Source organism: Callorhinus ursinus, unplaced genomic scaffold, assembly GCF_003265705.2.
Source record: "Callorhinus ursinus isolate GAN/ISIS: 27379988/994484 unplaced genomic scaffold, GSC_fseal_2.0 scaffold11, whole genome shotgun sequence".
Taxonomy (NCBI): domain Eukaryota; kingdom Metazoa; phylum Chordata; class Mammalia; order Carnivora; family Otariidae; genus Callorhinus; species Callorhinus ursinus.
Window position 1 is genome coordinate 50,702,943 of NW_027397073.1, and position 16,058 is coordinate 50,719,000.

The following is a 16,058-nucleotide window of genomic DNA, read 5'->3' on the forward strand; positions in this document are numbered from 1 at the left end:
ATATGCAAAGAGTGCTTTGTGACTAGTAACCCCCATACAAGTATTAGTAATCTTTCTGCTGCTTATTCCCAGGAAATATGGAAACTGACCACATAAGTAGATGAGTAACATTTTAATTGTAGAAATCATTTGAATGGAAGTTAATCCTACAAAACTTGATCCTGGCAAGTGCTTTAGGATTCGGGTATGCCACTTTGCTCATGGCAATTGAGAATCATACCTGGCTTATTCACTTTATTAGAAAATCAAAGAAAATATGAGATAAATGCTATTTTGTCCTTTTTTCAGTATTTTCTTGATTGACAAGAAATGATATGGGGAAAAAATGTTTATCAGGATTGACCACCTCTCACCTATAAACTTTGCTGCCAAATCAATTGTACTAACTTAGGTTTCGGAAGAATGTTAATTTTTTTTGAATGTATAACATTTTAATAGGATATTGTATTAATTTAGAAAGAAGCTATATATTTAAGTAATATTTTAATAGTCTTTTGTGCCAAACTCTCTAAATTTACAAACACCACCAATATATATATCACATTTTCTCATTCAGACCAAAAAAGTGTTTCATTTTTTAAAATCTATTAACTAGTTAACTACTGAAAAAATAGTGGTTGATTTTTAAAAATTTTTAAAATATTTTCTCAACAATACTACTTTTATCTGTTTTTTTAAATTTAATTAATTAACATATATTATTAGTTTAAAGGTAGAGTTCAGGAATTGATCAGTCTTATATAATACTCAGTGCTCATTAATGTCCATCACCCAGTTACCCCATCCCCCTACCCCCCATCCAACAACCCTCAGTTTATTTCCTATGATTAAGAATCTCTTATTTTTTTTGTCTCCCTCTCTGATTTCATCTTTTTATTTTTCCTTCCCTTCCCCTATGATCCTGTTTTGTTTGTAAAGTCCATATGTGAGTGAGATCATATAATAATTGTCTTTCTCTGATTGACTTATTTCGCTTAGCATAATACCTTCTAGTTCCATCCACGTGGTTGCAAATGGCAAGATTTCATTTTTTTGAGGGCTGAGTAGTATTCCATTGTATATATAAACTACATCTTCTTTATCCATTCATCTGTCAATGGACCTCTGTGCTCTTTCCATTGTTTGGCTATTGTGGACCTTGCCTATAAACACTGGGGTGCAGGTGCCCCTTCAGATCACTACAGTTGTATCTTTGGGGTAAATCCCTAGTAGTGCAATTGCTGGGTCGTAGGGTAGCTCTATTTTCAACTTTTTGAGGAACCTCCACACTGTTTTCCAAAGTGGCTGCATCAGCTCACATTCCCACCGACAGTGTAAGAGGGTCCCCTTTCTCTGCATCCTTGTCAACATCTGTCATTTTCTGTATTGTTAATTTTAGCCATTCTGACCCATGTGAGGTGGTATCTCATGATTTTGATTTGTATTTCCCTGAAGCCGAGTGATGTTGAACATTTTTCCATTTGTCTGTTGGCCATTTGTATGTCTTCTTTGGAGAAATGTCTGTTCTTGTCTTCTGCCCATTTCTTGATTGGGTTGTTTGTTCTTTGGGTGTTGGGTTCTTTATACATATTGGATATTTGCCTTTTATCTCATAAGACATTTGCAAATATATTCTCCCATTTTGTTGGTTGTCTTTTGGTTTTGTCAACTATTTCCTTTGCTGTACAAAAGCTTTTTATCTTGATGAAATACCAATAGTTCATTTTTGCTTTTGTTTCCTTCGCCTTTGGAGGCATGTCCACCAAGAAGTTGCCATGGCCGAAGACATAGAGGTTCTTGCCTTGTTTTCTCCTCTACAATTTTGATGGATTCCTGTCCCACATTTATGTCTTTCATCCATTTTGAGTCTATTTTTGTGTATGGTGTAAGAGAATGGTCCAGTTTCATTCTTCTGCATGTGGCTGTCCAATTTTCCCAACACCATTTGTTGAAGACACTGTCTTTTTTCCATTGGATATTCTTTCCTGCTTTGTAGAGGATTAGTTGACCATAGAGTTTAGGGTCCAATTCTGGGTTTTCTATTCTGTTCCATTGATCTATGTGTCTATTTTTGTGCCAGTGCCATACTGTCTTTATGATTACAGCTTTGTAATAAACCTTGAAATCCGGAATTGTGATGCCTCCAGCTTCAGTTTTCTTTGTCAAAATTCTTTTGGCTATTTGGGGTCTTCTCTGGTTCCATACAATTTTAGGATTGTTTGTTCCAGCTCTGTGAAAAAAGCTGGTGGTATAATGATAGGAGTTGCATTGAATGTATAGATTGCTCTAGGTAGCATAGACATTTTAACAATATTTATTATTCTAATCCATGAGCATGGAACATTTTTCCATTTCTTTGTGTCTTCCTCCATTTCTTTCATAAGTGTTCTGTAGTTTTTAGAGTATAGATCCTTTACCTCTTTGGTTAGGTTTATTCCTAGGTATCTTTCAGTTTTTGGTGCTGTTGTAAATGTGATTGACTCACTAATTTCCGTTTCTTCTGTCTCATTGTTAGTGTGTAGAAATGCAACTGATTTCTGTGCCTTGATTTTGTACTTTGCCAGCTTGCTGAATTCCTGTATGAGTTTTAGCAATTTTTTGGTGGAGTCTTTCAGGTTTTCCACGTAGAGTATCATGTTATCTGTGAAGTGTGAGAGACTGACTTTTTCTTTGCTGATTTAGATGCCTTTTATTTCTTTTTGTTGCCTTATTGCTGAGGCTAGCGCTTCTAGTTCTATGTTGAATAACAGTGCTGGTAGTATACATCCCTGTCATGTTCCTGACCTTAGGGAAAAGCTCTCCGTTTATCCCCATTAGGAATGATATTCGCTGTGGGCTTTTCGTATATGGCTTTTATGCTCTTGAGGTGTGTTCCCTCTTTCCCTACACTGTGAAGAGTTTTAATCAAGAAACGATGCTGTACTTTGTCAAATACTTTTTCTGCATCTATTGAGAGGATCATATGGTTCTTGTCCTTTCTTTTATTACATGTAGTGTATCACATTGGTTGATTTGCAGGTGTTGAACCACCCTTGCAGCCCAAGAATAAATCCCACCTGCTCATGATGAATAATCCTTTTAAGGTACTGATGGTTCCTATTGGCTAGTATCTTGGTGAGAATTTTTACATCCATGTTCATCGGGGATTTTGGTCTGTAATCGTCCTTTTTGGTGGGGACTTGGTCTGGTTTTGGAATAAAGGTAATGCTGCCCTCATAGAAAGAGTTTGGAAGTTTTCCTTCCATTTCTATTTTTTGAAACAGCTTCAGAAGAATAGGTTTAATTGTTCTTTAAATGTTTGGTAGAATTCCCCTGGGAAGCCATCTGGCCCTGGGCTTTTGTTTGTTGGGAGATTTTTGATTACTGCTTTAATTTCCTTGCTGGTTATGGGTCTGTTCAGGTTTTCTATGTCTTCCTGGTTCAGTTTTGGTAGCTTATACATCTCTAGGAATGCATCCATTTCTTCCAAATTGCTTAATTTGTTGGCATATAGTTGCTCATAATATATTCATATAATTTTTTATTTCTTCAGTGTTGGTTGTGATCTCCTCTCTTTCATTGATGATTTTATTTATTTGAGTCCTTTCTCTTTTCTTTTTGATAAGTCAGCCAAGGGGTTTACCTATCTTATTAATTCTTTCAAAGAAATAGTTCCTATTTTCATTGATCTGTTGTACTGTTCTTTTGGTTTCTATTTCATTGATTTTCACTATAATCTTTTTTTTATTATGTTATGTTAATCACCGTACATTACATCATTAATTTTTGATGTAGTGTTCCATGATTATTTGTTTGCTTATAACACCCAGTGCTCCACCCAGAATGTGCCCTCTTTAATACCCATCACCAGGCTAACCCATCCTCCCAAACCCTCCCCTCTAGAATCTTCAGTTTGTTTTCCAGAGTCCATTGTCTCTAATGGTTCGTCTCCCGCTCTGATTTCCCCCCTTCATTCTTCCCCTCCTGCTATCTTCTTCTTCTTCTTCTTCTTTTTTTTTTTTTACATATAATGTATTATTTATTTCAGAGGTACAGATCTGTGATTCAACAGTCTTCCATAATTCACAGTGCTCACCGGAGCACATACCCTCCCCAATGTCTATCACCCAGCCACCCCATCCCTCCCACCTCCCACCACCCCAACAAACCTCAGTTTGTTTCCTGAGATTAAGAATTCCTCATATCAGTGAGGTCATATGATACATGTCTTTCTCTGACTGACTAATTTCTCTCAACATAATACCCTCCAGTTCCATCCACGTCATTGCAAAAGGCAAGATCTCATTCTTTTGGATGGCTGCATAATATTCCATTGTGTGTGTGTGTGTGTGTGTGTGTGTGTGTGTGTGTGTGTGTGTGTGTATACCACTTCTTCTTTATCCATTCGTCTGTCGATGGATATCTTGGCTCTTTCCACAGTTTGACTGTTGTGGACATTACTGCTATAAACTTTGGGGTGCATGTACACCTTCGGATCCCTACATTTGTATCTTTGGGGTAAATACCCAGTAGTGCAATTGCTGGGTCATATGGTAGCTATATTTTCACCTTTTTGAGGAACCTCCATACTGTTTTCCAGAGGGGTTGCACCAGCTTGCATTCCCACCGACAGTGTAGGAGGGATCCCCTTTCTCCACGTCCCCACCAACATCTGTTGTTTCCTGACTTGTTAATTATAGCCGTTCTGACTGGTGTGAGGTGATATCTCATTGACATTTTGGTTTGGATTTCCCTGATGCCAAGGGATGTTGAGCACTTTTTCATGTGTCTGTTGGCCATTTGGATGTCTTCTTTGCAGAAATGTTTGTTCATGTTTTCTGCCCATTTCTTGATTGGATTATTTGTTCTTTGGGTGTTGAGTTTGATAAGTTCTTTATAGATTTTGGATACTAGCCCTTTATCTGATATGTCATTTGAAAATATCTTCTCCCATTCTGTCGGTTGTCTTTTGGTTTTGTGGACTGTTTCTTTTGCTGTGCAAAAGCTTTTTATCTTGATGAAATCCCAATAGTTCATTTTTGCCCTCGCTTCCCTTGCCTTCGGTGATGTCTCTGGGAAGAAGTTGCTGTGGCTGAGGTCGAAGAGGTTTCTGCCTGTGTTCTCCTTTAGGATTTTGATGGACTCCTGTCTCACATTGAGGTCTTTCAACCATTGGAAGTCTATTTTTGTGTGTGGTATAAGGAAATGGTCCAGTTTCATTCTTCTGCACGTGGCTGTCCAATCTTCCCAGCACCATTTGTTGAAGAGACTGTCTTTTTTCCGTTGGACATTCTTTCCTGCTTTGTCAAAGATTAGTTGACCATAGAATTGAGGGTCCATTTCTGAGCTCTCTATTCTGTTCCATTGATCTATGTGTCTGTTTTTGTGCCAATACCATACTATCTTGATGATGACAGCTTTGTAATAACTTGAAGTCTGGAATTTGTGATGCCAAGGGCTTTGCTTTTCTTTTGCAACATTCCTCTGGCTATTCGGGGTCTTTTCTGGTTCCATACAAATTGTAGGATTATTTGTTCCATTTCTTTGAAAAAAGTGGATGGTATTTTGATGGGGATTGCCTTGAATGTGTAGATTGCTGTTGGTACCACTGACATCTTCACAATATTTTTTCTTCCAATCCATGAGCATGGAACGTTTTTCCATTTCTTTGTGTATTCCTCAGTTTCTTTCATGAGTATATTATAGTTTTCTGAGTACAGATTCTTTGCCTCTTTGGTTAGATTTATTCCTAGGTATCTTATGGTTTTGGGTGCAATTGTACATGGGATAGACTCCTTAATTTCTCTTCCTTCTGTCTTGTTATTGATGTAGGAATGCCACTGATTTCTGTGCATTGATTTTATATCCTGCCACTTTACTGAATTCCTATATGAGTTCTAGCAGTTTTGGGGTGGAGTCTTTTGGGTTTTCCACATAAAGTATCATATCATCTGCAAGGAGTGAGAATTTGACTTCTTCTTTGCCGATTTGGATGCCTTTGATTTCTTTTTGTTGTCTGATTGCTGTGGCTAGGACTTCTAATACTATGTTGAATAGTAGTGGTGATAGGGGACATCCCTGCTATGTTCCCGAACTTATAGGGAAAGCACTCAGCTTTTCCCCGTTGAGAACGATATTCGCTGTGTTTTTCATAGATGGCTTTTATGCTATTGAGGTATGTACACTCTATCCCTATACTCTGAATAGTTGATCAAGAAAAGATGCTGTACTTTGTCAAATGCTTTTTCTGCATCTATTGAGAGGACCATATGGTTCTTGTTCTTTCTTTTATTAATGTATTATATCACATTGATTGATTTGCAGATTTGAACCAACCTTGCTGCCCAGGGATAAATCCCACTTGGTCGTGGTGAATAATCCTTTTAATGTACTGTTGTATGCTATTGGCTAGTATTTGGTGAGAATTTTCCATCCATGTTCATCAAGGATATTGGTCTGTAATTCTTTTTGGTGGGATCTTTGTCTGGCTTGGGGATCAAGGTAATAGTGGCCTCATAAAACGAGTTTGGAAGTTTTCCTTCCATTTCTGTTTTTTGGAACAGTTTCAGAAGAACAGGTATTAATTCTTCTTTAAGTGTTTGGTAGAAATCCTCTGGGAAGCCATCTGGCCCTGGGCTTTTGTTTTTGGGAGATTTTTGATGACTGCTTCAATTTCCTTAGTGGTTATAGGTATGTTCAGGTTTTCTATTTCTTCTTGGTTCAGTTTTGGTAATTGATACATCTCTAGGAATGCATCCATTTCTTCCAGGTTATCTAATTTGCTGGCATATAGTTGCTTATAACATGTTCTTATAATTGTTTGTATTTCTTTGGTGTTGGTTGTGATCTCTCCTCTTTCATTCATGATTTTGTTGATTTGAGTCCTTTCTTTTTTCTGTTTGATAAGTTTGGCCATGGGTTTATCAATCTTGTTAATTCTTTCAAAGAACCAGCTCCTAGTTTCATTGGTCTGTTCTACTGTTCTTTTGGTTTATAGTTCATTGATTTCTGCTCTGATCTTTATTATTTCTCTTCTCCTGCTGTGTTTAGGCTTTATTTGCTGTTCTTTCTGCAGCCCCTTTAGGTGTAGGGTTAGTTTGTGTATTTGAGACCTTTCTTGTTTCTTGAGAAAGGCTTGTATTGCTGTATACTTTCCTGTTAGGACTGCCTTTGCTGTGTCCCAAAGATTTTGAACTGTTGTGGTTTCATTTTCATTTGTTTCCATGAATTTTTTAAAATAATTCTTTAATTTCCTGGTTGACCCATTCATTCTTTAGTTATATGCTTTTTAACCTCCATGGATTTGAGTTCTTTCCAACTTTCCTCTTGTGATTGGGTTCTAGTTTCAAAGCACTGTGGTCTTAAAATATTCAGGGGATGATCCCAATCTTTTGGTATTGATTTGTGACCTAGGATGTGATCTATTCTGGAGAATGGTCCATGGGCACTAGAGAGAATGTGTATTCTGTTGCTTTGGGATGGAATGTTCTGAATATATCTGTGAAGTCCCTTTGTTCCAGTGTGTTGCTTAAAGTGTTTATTTGCCTGTTGATCTTCCGCTTAGATGATCTGTCCATTTCAGTGCGGGGCGTGTTAAAGTCCTCCACTATTATTATATTGTTGTCGATGTGTTTCTTTACTTTTGTAATTAATTGGTTTATGTAATTGGCTGCTCCCTTATTAGGGGCATAGATTTTTACAATTGTTAGATCTTCTTTTTGGATAGGTCATTTAAGTAAGAGACAGTGTCCTTCCTCATCTCTTAATACAGTCTTTGGTTTACAATCTAATTTGTCTGATATAAGGATTGCCACCCCAGCGTTCTTTTGGTGTCCATTAGCATGGTAAATAATTTTCCACCCCCTCACTTCCAATCTGGGGGTGTCTTTGGGTCTAAAATGAGTCTCTTGCTGACAGCATATCATTGGGTCTTGTTTATTTTTCCACTCTGATAGCCTGTGCCTTTTGATTGGGGCATTTAGCCCATTTACATTCAGCGTAACTATTGAATGTTATGAATTAAGTGCCATTGTATTGCCTCTCAGGTGACTGTTACTGTATATTGTCTGTGTTCCTTTCTGGTCTATGCTGCTTTTAGGCTCTCTTTGCTTAGAGAACCCCTTTCAATATTTCTTGTAGGGCTGGTATCGTGTTTGCATATTCCTTTAGTTTTTGTTTGTCCTGGAAGCTTTTTATCTCTCCCTCTATTTTCAATGACAGCGTATTTGGATATAGTATTCTTGGCTGCATATTTTTCTCGTTTAGTGCTCTGAAGATATCATGCCAGTCCTTTCTGGCCTGCCAGGTCTCGGTGGATAGGTTTGTTGCCAGTCTAGTGTTTCTACCATTGTAGGTTACATATCTCTTCTCCCAAGCTGCTTTCAGGATTTTCCCTTTGTCTCTGAGACTCGTAAGTTTTACTGTTAGATATTGGGTGTTGACATATTTTTAATGATTTTAAGGGGGATTCTCTGTGCCTCCTGGATTTTGATGCCTGTTTCCTTCCCCACATTAGGGAAGTTCTCTGCTATAATTTGCTCCACTATACCTTCTGCCCCTCTCTCTCTTTCCTCTTCTTCTGGGATCCCAATTATTCTAAGGTTGTTTCACTTTATGGTATCACTTATCTCTCAAATTCTGTCCTTGTGATCCAGTAGTTGTTTCTCTCTCTTTTTCTCAGCTTCTTATTTTCCATCATTTGGTCTTCTATATCACTAATTCTCTTTTCTGCCTCATTTATCCTAGCAGTTAGCACCCCCATTTTTGATTGCATTTCATTAATAGCCTTTTTGATTTCGATTTGGTTAGATTTTAGTTATGTTATTTCTCCAGGAAGGGTTTCTCTAATACTTTTTTCAAGCCCAGCTGGTATCTTTAAAGTCATGATTCTGAACTCTTGTTCAGATATCTTACTAATGTCCATATCGATTAGGTCCTTTGCAGTCGGTACTGTCTCTTGTTCTTTATGTTGAGGTGATTTTTTCCATCTTGTCATTTTGTCCAGAGGAGAATAGATGAATGGGAGAACAAAATGCTAACAGGGTAACAACATCCCCAGAAAATATACACTAAACAAATCAGAAAAGACTTGAAACTGGGGGAAAAGAAAGGGAAAGAAAGAAAAAAGAAAAATAAAGAAAAATAAAAAGATTAAAACAAACAAAAACAAAACAAAACAAAACAGAATGTGATCAAATATGATCAGGCTGGTGCATAGATCAGTGCCCCACACTAGATTTTGGGCATATTTTGGTCTGTTAGAAGAAAGTGCCTCCCAAAATTTTAAAGAAAGGAAATCCAGGTCTCCTACTCCTCCGCCATCTTGCTCCTCCCCAAACTTATATATGTACAAAAATAAGGGTTAATATCATAAAGGGATGGAATATGACTGTAAAGATGAAAATTATAAAAAGTTTTATAAAAGGAATTGATAAGAAGTTGGTTGGAAAAGAAAGAAGAGGATTTAAAAAAATGGGAGAAAATGTGATCAGTCAGGAGAGTAGAACAAAGCCTTACACTAGAGATTTAGGGTATATTTTTACTTTTTAGAAGAAATTATATCTCAAAATTTTAAAGAGAGAGCAACTTATATATATATATGTGTATATATATATACCAAAAATATGGTATATACTACGAAGGGATAAAATATGACTCTAAAAATGAAAACTAGAAAGTGTTTTTTAAAAAAGGGATTAAGATATTGGTTGAAAAAGGGAAAAAAATTAAAAAAGAAAGTTAAAAAATTAACTTTGAAAGACTAAAGAATCATGGCAATAAAGCAATGAATTCTATGGGCATTATTCCCCTAGCACTGGTGTTCTGCCATTCTCATTGATCGGTAAACTTGGCCTTGGCTGGCTGTTCTTGCTGATCTTCTGGGGGAGGGACCTATTGTTGTGGTTCCCAAATGTCTTTGCCGGAGGCAGAATTGCCCCGCCCTTGCCAGTGAGGGGTAAGTAATCTGCTCTGGTTTGCTCCCGGGAGCTTTTGTTCCCTGCAAGCTTTTGGTACAGCTTTGGAGGAGGAGAGTGAAAATGGTGGCCTCCCAATCTCCGCCCCGGAGGAGCCAAGAACTCGGGACCCCTGGCCTCAGTGAGCTCCCGGAGAAAAGCAGTCAATCACTCCCGTTTCCCCGGTCTCCAGCCACACTCTGTGCTCACCCGACCTGTGACTGAGTGTTCTATCTCTGGCACCCGACTCGGTGTGGAGTCTCCAAACCCAGCAGATCCCTGCAGTGTGCTCCTGTGCCGCTCCTCCTGGGGGAGGAATGGGCATCTCCCTGGATCTGCCGCTTGTTAGGTCCCTGTTGGAAGAGCAGTGGCCCAACTGTGCTGCGGATCACCGTTTGTGTCAACCCTGAGCTGAGAGCCTACTCCTTGGCTCCATTTCTGCAGCTGGCTTCCCCACTCCGATACCTGGGAGATCTGCTGCACTCAGGCACCCCCAGTCTTTCTGTGACCCCAAGGGTCCTGAGACTGCACTGTCTCAGTGAGGGTTCTTCCCCCCGCTTATCCACTGGAGCGGCGTCCCTCATCGGAGCAGACTTGTAAAAGTCCGATTTTGTGCTCTGCTGCTCTATCATTTGCCAGAAGCAGCCATCAGAGGCCCCCTCCCCAGCCGTCTATCCTCCCGAATATCGCCTCAGGTTCACTTCTCCGCAGGTCCTACCTTCCAGAAAGTGGTAGCTTTTCTGTTTAGAGAGTTTCTGCTATTCTTTTCTTCCATCTCCTGTTGAGTTTGTAGGTGTTCAGAATGGTTTGATCCCTATCCAGCTGAATTCCTGGGACCAGAGGAAATCCAGGTCTCCTACTCCTCCACCATCTTGCTCCTCCCCAATTTCTGCTCTAATCTTTATTAATTCTCTTCTTCTGCCTTGTTTAGGCTTTACTTGCTGTTCTTTCTCCAGCTCCTTTAGGTGTAGGGTTAGGTTGCATATTTGAATCCTCGTTTCTTCAGAAAGGCTTGTATGGCTATATACTTTCCTCCTAGGACTGCCTTTGCTGCATCCCAAAGGTTTTGAACAGTTGTGTTTTCATTTTCATTCGTTTCCATGAATTTCCTTGTTGACCCATTCATTCTTTAGTAGGATGCTCTTTAGCCTTCATGTATTTGAGTTCCTTCCAAATTTCCTCTTGTGATTGAGTTCCAATTTCAAAGCATGTGGTCCAAAAATATCCAAGGACTGATCCCTATCTTTTAGTACTGGTTGAGACTTGTTTTTTTTTTTTTTTTTAGGTCAGTTAGTCACCATAATGTACATCATTAGTTTTTGATGACGTGTTCCATAATTCATTGTTTGTATATAACACCCAGTGCTACATGCAATACATGCCTCCTTAATACCCATTACCGGGCTAACCCATCACTCCACCCCCCTCCCTCTCTAAAACCATCAGTTTGTTTCTCTGAGTCCATAGTTTCCCATGGTTTGTCTCTCCCTCCGATTCTACCCCCTCATTTTTCCCTTCCTTCTCCTAATGTCCTCCATGCTATTCCTATGTTCCACAAATAAGTGAAACCATATGATAATTGACTTTCTCTGTTTGACTTATTTAACTTAGCATAATCTCCTCCAGTCCCATCCATGTTGATGCAAAAGTATGCATCCATTCTGATGGCTGAGTAATATTCCATTGCATATATGGACCACATTTTCTTTATGCATTTATCTGTTGAAGGGCATCTCGGCTCTTTCCACAGATTGGCTACTGTGGACATTGCTGCTATTGAACATTGGGGTGCATATGGCCTTTCTTTTTGCTACGTCTATGTCTTTGGGTAAATACTCGGTTGTGCAATTGCTGGGTCATAGGGTAGCTCTATTTTTAACTTTTTGAGGAACCTCCACACTGTGTTCCAAAGTGGCTGTACCAACTTGCATTCTCACCAACAGTGTAAGAGCGTTCCCCTTTCTCCACAACCTCTCCAATATTTGTTGTTTCTTGCCCTGTCAATTTTTGCCATTCTAACTGATGTAAGGTGGTATTCAATGTGGTTTTGATTTGAATTTCCCTGAGGCTAATGATGATGAACATTTTTTCATGTGTCTGTTATGTCTTCTTTTTTTGTCTTCTTTGGAGAAGTATCTGTTCATGCCTTCTACCCATTTTTTGACTTGATTATTTGTTTTCTGGGTGTTCATTTTGAGAAGTTCTTTATAGATCTTGGATATTAGCCCTTTATCTGTAATGTCATTTCCATATATCTTCTCCCATTCTGTGGGTTGCCACTTTGTTTTGTTTCCTGTTTCCTTTGTTGTGCAGAAGCTTTTTATCTTGATGAGGTCCTAAAAGTTCATTTTTGCTTTTGTTTCCCTTGCCTTTGGAGATGTGTCTTGAAAGAAGTTGCTGTGGCTGATGTTGAAGAGGATACTGCCTATGCTCTCCTCTAGGATTTTGTTGGATTCCTGTCTCATATTGAGGTCTTTCATCCATTTTGAGCTTATCTTTGTGTATGGTGTAAAAGAATGGTCAGGTTTCATTCCTCTGTATAAAGCTGTCCAATTTTCCCAGCACCATTTATTGAAGAGAGTTTCTTTTTTCCACTGGATATTTTTTCCTGCTTTGTCAAAGATTATTTGACCATAGAGTTGAGGGTCCATATCTGGACCCTCTATTCTGTTCCATTGGCCTATGTGTACCATGGTACCAGTACCATGTTGTCTTGGTGATCATGGCTTTGTAATATAGCTTGGAATCAGGCAACGTGATGTCCCCCACCTTTGTTTTTCTTTTTCTATATTTCCTTGGTGATTCGAGGTCTTTTCTGATTCCATACAAATTTTAGGATTGTTTGTTCCAGCACTTTGAAAAATGCCATTGGTATTTTGATTGGGATGGGGTTGAAGGTATAGATTACTCTGGGCAGCATAGACATTTTAACAATGTTTATTCTTCCAATCCATGAGCATGGCATGTTTTTCCATCTTTTTGTGTCTTCTTCAATTTCTTTCATGAGTGTTTTGTATTTCCTAGAGTATAGATCCTTTACCTCTTTGGTTAGGTTTATTCCGAGGTATCTTATGGTTTTTGGTGCTATTGTAAATGGAATCAATTCTCTAATTTCTCTTTCTACAGTTACCTTGTTAGTGTATAAGAAAGCAACTGATTTCTGTGAATTGATATTGTATCCTGACACATTACGAATTGCTGTATGAGTTCTAGTAATTTGGCGGTGGAGTCTTTTGTGTTTTCCACATAAAGTATCATGTCATCTGCGAAGAGAGAGAGTTTGACTTCTTCTTTGCCAATTTGAATACCTTTTATTTTGTTGTTGTTGTTGTTGTCTGCTGTTGCTAGGACTTCCAGTACTATGTTGAACAATAGTGGTGAAAGTGGACATCCTTGTCATCTTCCTGATCTTAAGGGAAAGGCTCTCAACTTTCCGCATTGAGAATGGTATTCGTTGTGTGATTTTCTTTGGTGGATTTTATGAAATTGAGGAATGTTCCCTCTATCCCTATAGTCTGAAGAGTTTTAATCAGGAAATGATTCTGTATTTTGTCAAATGCTTTTTCCTGCATCAATTGAGAGGACCATTTGGTTCTTCTCTCTCTTCTTAATGTGTTCTATCACACTGATTGATTTGCAAATGTTGAACCACCTTTGCATCCCAGGGATAAATCCCACTTTGTCATACTGAATGATCTTTTTAATGTACTCTTGGATTGTATTAGCTAGGATTTTTGTTGAGAATTTTGCCATCCATATTCGTCACGGATATTGGTCTGAAATTTCCTTTTTGATGGGGTCTTTGCCTGGTTTGGGGATTAAGGTAATGCTGGCCTCATAGAATGAGTCTGGAAACTTTCCTTCTATTTCTATTTTTTGAAACAGCTTCAGGAGAATAGATATTATTTCTTCTTTGAATGTTTGCAAGAATTCCCCACGGAATCCATCAGGCCCTGGACTCTTGGTTTTGGGGAGGTTTTTGATCCCTGCCTCAATCTTGTTACTGATTATTGGCCTATTCAGGTTGTCACTTTCTTCCTGTTTCAGTCTTAGCAGTTTATAGGTTTCCCGGGAGGCATCTATTTCTTCCAGGTTGCTTAATCTATTGGCTTATAGTTGTTGATAATAATTTCTGATAATTGTTTCCATTTCCTTGGTGTTAGTCGTGATCTCTCCCCTTTCATTCATAATTTTGTTAATTTGGGTCCTTTCTCCTTTCTCTTGGATAAGTCTGGCCGGTGGTTTATCAATCTTATTAATTCTTTCAAAGAACCAGCTTCTAGTTTCATTGATTTGCTCTACTCTATTTCTGGTTTCTAATTCATTGATCTCTGCTCTAATCTTAATTATTTCTCTTGTAATGTGTGGCTTAGGTATCATTTGTTGCTTTTTCTCCAGTTCTTTAAGGTGTAAAGTTAGTTAGTGAATTCGGGATTTTTCTATTTTTTTGAGTGAGTCTTGGATGGCTATGTATCTCCCTCTTAGGACCGCCTTTGCAGTATCCCTTAGGTTTTGTACCCATGTGTTTTTTTCTCATTGGTTTCCATGAATTGTTTAAATTCTTCTTTGATTTCCTGGTTGACCCAAACATTCTTAACCAGAGTGGTCTTTAACTTCCAAGGGTTTGAATTTCTTCCAATTGTTTTCTTGTGATTGAGTTCCAGTTTTAAAGCATTATGGTCTGAGAATATGCAGGGTATAATCTCTGTCTTTTGGTATCGATTGAGATCAGACTTGTGACCCAGTATGTGGTCTATTCTGGAGAACGTTCTGTGTACATTGAAAAGAAGGAGTATTCTGTTATTTTAGGATGGAATATTCTGTATATATCTATGAGGTCCATCTGGTCCAGTGTGTCATTCAAAGCTCTTGTTTCTTTGTTGATTTTCTGCTTAGGTGATCTGTCTATTGATGAGAGTGGAGTATTGAGTTCTCCTACAATTAATGTATTATTATTATCAGCATGTCTTTTTATTCTGGTTAACAGTTGGTTTATGGAGTTAACTGCTCCCATATTAGGGGCATAGATATTTACAGTTGTTAGATCTTGTTGGATAGACCCTTTAAGAATGATATCAGACAAAGGGCTAGTATCCAAAATCTATAAAGAACTTATCAAACTCAACACCCAAAGTACAAATGATCCAATCAAGAAATGGGCAGAGGACAAGAACAGACATTTTTACAAAGAAGACTTCCAAATGGCCAACAGACACATGAAAAAGTGCTCAACATCACTTGGCATCAGGGAAATCCAAATCAAAACCTCAATGAGATACCACCTCATACCAGTCAGAATGGTTAAAATTAACAAGTCAGGAAACTACAGATGTTAGCAGGGTTACAGAGAAAGGGGAACCCTCCTATACTGTTTGTGGGAATGCAAGCTGGTGCAGCCACTCTGGAAAACAGTATGGATGTTCCTCAAAAAGGTGAAAATAGAGCTACCATACGACCCAGCAATTGCACTACTGGGTATTTACCCCAAAGCTACAAATGTAGTGATACAAAGGGGTACATGCACCCCAATGTTTATAGCAGCAGTGTCCACAATAGCCAAACTATGGAAAGAGCCAAGATATCCATCGACAGAAGAATGGATAAAGAAGAAGTGGTATATATATATACAATGGAATATTATGCAGCCACGAAAAGGAATGAAATCTTGCCATTTGCAACAACGTGGATGGAACTGGAGGGTATTATGCTGAGCGAAATAAGTCAACCAGAGAAAGACATGTATCATATGATCTCACTTATATGAGGAATTCTTAATCTCAGGAAACAAACTGAATGTTGCTGGAATGGTGGGGGGTGGGAGGGATGGGGTGGCTGGGTGATAGACATTGAGTAGGGTATGTGCTATGGTGAGCACTGTGAATTGTGTAAGACTGTTTAATCACAGACCTGTACCTCTGAAACAAATAACACATTATATGTTAAAAAGAAGAAGATATTAAGAAGGGAAAAATGAAGGGGGGGGAATCGGAGGGGGAGATGAGCCATGAGAGACTATGGACTCAGAGAAACAAACTGAGGGTTCTGGGGGGGGTTGGAGGGATGGGTTAGCCTGGTGATGGGTATTAAAAAGGGCATGTACTGAATGGAGCACCAGGTATTATATGCAAAGAATGAATCATGGAACAC